Genomic DNA, 5,850 nt, shown 5'->3' with positions numbered 1-5,850 from the left:
ACCTAAGTAAAGGACAAAAACATAACCTAAATATAGGCCTCTCCTTAAGTAATATAGAGATTGTCCTAGAACTATTAATTAAGATCCTTAGCCTTATCCTAGACCTAAAGCTAATATAAGGAGCTTACCTAAAACACCTAGAGAGAAAGATAAAGAGGTAGATACTAGCCCTAACCTATACTATAGCCTTAACGTAAGGTATAATAATAAAGAAAGCCTGTCTAATATACTACGCGGTTATCTTCTTAGTACTTATATACGTCTTAGCGGTTTAGCTCTTAACTATAGACCTTACTAGGGGTCCCTTAAGGGTAGTAAAGTCACTCTAGAAGATCTAAAATAGTAGTCTTAAGGTAGTCTCTAGAGCGTTTAAGGCTACCCTAATTAAGATCTTATATACTAAAACAAACGTACCCCTAATCTACCTTTACCTTAAATTCCTCTAGAGGACTATATAGGTAAGAGTATAGCTTATAAGTTATAAAGCCGTTATTTAGAACGCTAGAGACCGGATATAGAGAAACATAGATCCTAGTAAGGGTAGGCCCTAGTCTAACCTAAGGCCTACCCTAGTAGAAGTTAAAGAAAGATAGGCGAGGAATAAGCTTAGGGGCCGGAATATAATATAAGACAAGGAACCTAAGACACCTCTTTTACTAAGGGAGCTCTTCCTTACTAAGGCACAAGGTATCTTTAAGAAGAAACTCTATAAGGATTAGAATGTATAGTAGAAACGCTACTAGTAAGACAACCCTAGGTCAACCCTTATATAGTAGAGAGAGCTAGAGAAAGAACGTATAAAGAGATACAAATTAATAACAAAAGCAGAATACTCTTTAGTACTAGCTATTAGGACAAAGAAGATCGGCCTCTAAGCCTTCTTAACCTAAAGAAAGGTCCTTACCTACTTAGCGGATTACCTGTATAAGTAGAGGTCTTAGATAGTAAAGTACATTATTACTAGATACCTAGATTTTAGAGAATAAAGGGCGTACCTAATTAAACAACTAGGCCTGTTAGATTATTAGGTAATCACATCTAACCTAGGTCGTCTCTAGAAGGTAGCTAGATAGCTAATAAGGCTAGGCATCCTAGGATAGTACTACCTTGTAGTCTAGGCCTTAGCTAACTAATTAAACACGAGAAAGACATAAGGAATACTTAAGGTAACCTAAGGTTTAACTAACACTAACATTTATTAACTAGGATAAGACTCAAACAAAATAGCTATACTACTAGAATATACTCAGGCTATAACTAACACAAAAGAGCTATATAATTCTAACTAGAATCTATAACGCTACTTACTTAAGTAAGTATACCTAAGCTATACCTAGGATTATATACGACTAGAAAAGAAAAGGAATAACAAAAAGAAAGAAGGAAACAAAGCAAGAAGACATTACCTTAAGATAAAACTAGAACTAAGAAAGAGAAAAACCCCCTCTAATTAAAGAAGGACTAGAGCTAATTATAAGCAGTAGTATTATTAATAGGTATATAATTCTGTCGCTTATTAGCTATATTTATAAAAAGAATAAAGAGACCTTATAATAGAGTAGAGGGTCTAGATTATTATTACTATACTAGCGTTAAGCTAATCTAACTAACTAGTAATCTTATAAGTAGTATTATCTAAGAGGTAGTAGTAGGTTTAGCCTAGGCCTACTATCTTATAGATAAGGCACTAAGAACTCTTGTACAAATTCCGCTACTTGTTAGAGGTAGTAAGAGGAAAAACAAAAGAGCTATCTACTACGTAAGGTAAAAGGTAAGTAAAAGTAATCTTTTAAGCTAAGGGAACAGAGAAGCTAAGGCAAGTAGTAATAATAGAGTAAGTATACTTTACTACCTCTCTTACCTAAGAGAGGTGTTTAAGAGGAATCTAGCTAGGGGGTTAGTAAGGGCTAAGAAAAAAGGGGCTAAGGGAATTATACTTTATTATAAGAAGAACGCTACTAGGTATAATAATTATAGACGTTATCCCCTAACGCCTTCTTATATTAGTACGTAGGGTTTAAAAACAGTATTTTAATATAGTAAAGACAGTAACCCTAAGAGGGCAACTACTCTATACTAACAGGCTCCTACTACCGTATATATAGTAGGCGTACTACTAACCCTAGGTAAAGGTTAGTAAGGGACAGTACTAACACATAATAGTACACACACTACTCTATAATACAGGTCTACTCTAGTAACTAACTAATAAGGTAGTAACGCCCCTTATAGTACTACCTTCTCTCTAGTTAGCTATAGTAGGCCCCTTCCCTTCTCTTTTCTTATCCTTACCCTTATTAGCCTTACCGACTCTCTCCTTCCTCTCTTCTCTCTTATCCTTCTTAGTATCCTTAGTATCTTCTTCCTTAGACTCCTTAGCGCCTCTTCCCTAGGCTTAGACTAGTACATCTCTTACTAACTTATTAAAATAGTCCGGGTTATTATTATTATTAATATTATCCTTGTCTTTATCTCCTCTTTTATCTTTATCTCTATCCTTACCCTTGTCTTCCTCTTCTTCCTCTTTCTCTACCTTACGCGCTATAGCTACTACTTCTTACTTAAGAAAGGCAGCGCGCTTTATATAGACAGACTAGATAAGGGAAATTAATAGGGAGGTATCTTAGAGAGGCGGTAGAGCCTTAGTTCTATAGGTATACATACCCTTAGTAAGGCCCTTCTTCTTCTTCTCTCTCTACTTTATCTCTGTCTTTGTCCTAGTTATCGTTATTACTATTGCTATTATCTATACTACTATCTTTATCGTTATCGTTATCTTTAGCTTTAGCTTTAGCTTTAACTTTAGCTAGGCTACTACCTTCTCTAGTACTACTCTTAATCCCGGCTTAGCTAGTGTCCTCTCCTTTCCCTTTCCTTACTTAGTAAGGACAGGGAGTAGAGAGGGACGTAGGTTAGCCGCGGGCGTAGGCTACTTAGTAGGCTTTAGCTATATAAGGCAAGAGCGTTAGTCTATAGGCAAGTAATAGAAGGTACTAATAATAAGGAATACACAAACCTTTAATAGAGTATCTAGACTAATCTAGGCAAAACCTTTCTCTAGCTCTCTAGAGGTAGATCTATAAGTACTAAATATTATAAGGGGGCCAGGCAAAAACACCTTAGACCTGCCCTAAAAAAGAGTAAAAAGGTTATTATTATTAACATTATTATTATCGTTAAATCTACTTAAGACATAAGCGTTAGATTATACAAGGATAGACTAATTATTAGCCGAATCGTCGTATGTCTCTACTATAGAAGAACTAGCCTAGGGAGGCTTACTAGTACAGACACGCTTACTAGTAGACTAGCGAAGTAAAGGGGAGTAGTCGTGTCCCTACTTTTGTAAGGTTATAGTAAGGGCGGCGTAAGGTATCTTAAGAAAAGGGACGATTAAGAGATTTAGTTTTAGAAAGGAGAATTTAAGGGTAGATAAAGAGAAGAAAAAGGTTATAAGTAAATTAGTAAAGAGAAAGGTAAAAAGGTAAGATGTTTATACAGAACATAATAAAGACCCCTTACTAGTAAGTAACTAAACAGGCGACAAGAACTAAACTAGATTTAGTATAGAACAACAATTAGGACAACAATTAGGACAGCCCTAGGCTTATATTAAGACAAGCCCGCGTAACGTCCTAGCTAGTAAACAAAGGCTACGCCTAACACAAGTATAAAACCGGTACCTAAGGTAGTTATAAAAGTAATTCACGATATAAAGAGAGGAGGAGGCTTATAAGATTAGAATTTTTTATCTTAAGAGTTAAAAGAATAGTATATAGACAAATAAAGGGTAACCCTTAGGCAAGAACTAAAGTAACTATAGGTAGTTATTATTTTCTTTTTTCTATTCTAAGAACAAAGTAGAGTACTAAGAGTAGTCTAGTGTATATAAGGCGTGCTATATCTATAGTAATATCTATAGGCTTATGTAAAGGAGATAAGGACATAACAAAAGGACCGGCGATATAATAGTGCCTTAGTAAGAGGGTTTTATTTTCTTTCCCTCTTATAGAACTATATATATACTAAAACTTAGATTAAACTCTTATAGTACCTAGTATAAGTATTTAATAGAGGAAGATATTACTACTACTACTATAGTATAGTGTTAAAAGGGCTTTATAAGAGCCTTCTTATTATCTTGTCTAAATAAGAGTTTCCTCTCTTAACGCTACTACCTTAACTACCTTAAAGGTATCCGGGACCTTACTACTTACTATATAGGCCCTTAACTTAGGCTTTAAACAATCGATAAGAAGGTAGATACAGAATATCTCTAGAAAGGCATAGCTAAGTTTAATAACTAAGGAGTTATACTATTAAAGGAAATTCCTAAAGGTCTTGTTTTAGTTTTAAGTTAATATTTAGAGTTTCGACACTACTTTAAGAGAGTAGGTACCCTTATCTACGATACTATAGAGGAGCTACGCCTTTATTTCTCTCTAAGTCACATTAAGAACTAATCTGTCTTTTTCTAAGAAAATAAAAGACTTTTAGCGCTCTTTAATATAATCCTTTAGTACTGTTACTATAGCGCCGACGTGTTTAGTATCTGTTAGATAACTCTCTAGATAGGTATTAAACTCTGTTTCTTAGTTAAATAAAAAGGTTATAATACTAGTATATATCTTGTTTTTTAGTAGAATAAAAAGGGTATTATAATAGCTCTTTCCTGTTTCTTTAATATAGGTTTACTAAAAGGGCCGTTCTACTTTAGGAGGGTTATCGAATTTGTATAGGTTTATTAAGGGAGCCTCTCTTCTCTTAAGCACTATAAAGTAGTCTTACTTTTACTTAAGGCGCTACTCTACTCTTACTTAGGCGATCCTCTTGTTTAACTTAGTCTTACTTAAGGAAAGGATTTCTGTCGACATTTAGAGTGTCGTACTAGGTTCGCTACTATCTGCCTACAAAGAGGTATTCTAAAGAGTTACTTAAGAAGAGGCCTGTATCTTGTTAAGGTTTATTTATTATATCTATGTTATTACTTCTTACTCTAATAGTCTGTAACCTTTTAGTAAAGGAAAGAGATTAGAATGTTAGGTATATTTCTATAGAGTAAAAGAGGTAAGAGTTAATAGACAGTTGTAGTATATTTAAAGGTATATCACTACTTTAACTATAGACTAATCTCTAAACCCCTCTTCTTTCCCTTTCCTGCCCTCTATTCTTATGCTCCTTAATGCCTACTATTACCTTAGTCGTAGCACGCAGTTACCCTGTACTTGATTTCTAAGCTAGTGTAGTCTTACGTGTTAGTACACCTAACACTAGAGAGCCTTTTACTAGATCAGGGGCGGCGTACTACAGCTCTTTTTAGTAGCATAGTTAGACAACTTAGTAGCTTTAGGCTTTACGCTGTTTTATAATCGCGATTAACGAATAGTAGATAAGAAGACTAACAAAGTTAGTATAGTAAGAGGTGTAGAGGGTAGGGAGGTAGGAAGGGGCCTGTATACTAAATTAAGGTTAGCTTAATAAAAGAAAGGTAGGTAAGTAGTAGAGAGTTGTCTATTTATATATTATAAAAATAAAGGCTTAGTAAATTTTCGGCAAAATTAATTTACTTTATAACTAACTACCTTACTTATAGTACTACAACAATAGCACTATATAATATAATAAGAATAAGGACAGTAAGACGCGTTAAACGCGTCTATCTATTGTTTATTTTAATTATTATACTAATATTTCTACTAATCGTGTAAAAGAGTATTATAAAACATTATATAGAAAATTTTAAAGTATTATTTAAACTTATTACTAATTCACTTTTAACCCCCCTCTCTTTTCTTTTTTTATTCTTTATTTTACTACTTATACTATTTAATAGTCTAAATATAGAACAAA

This window comes from Amorphotheca resinae (genome assembly GCF_003019875.1).
Source record: "Amorphotheca resinae ATCC 22711 unplaced genomic scaffold M430scaffold_10, whole genome shotgun sequence".
NCBI lineage: Eukaryota > Fungi > Ascomycota > Leotiomycetes > Helotiales > Amorphothecaceae > Amorphotheca > Amorphotheca resinae.
This window is presented reverse-complemented; position numbering follows the sequence as displayed.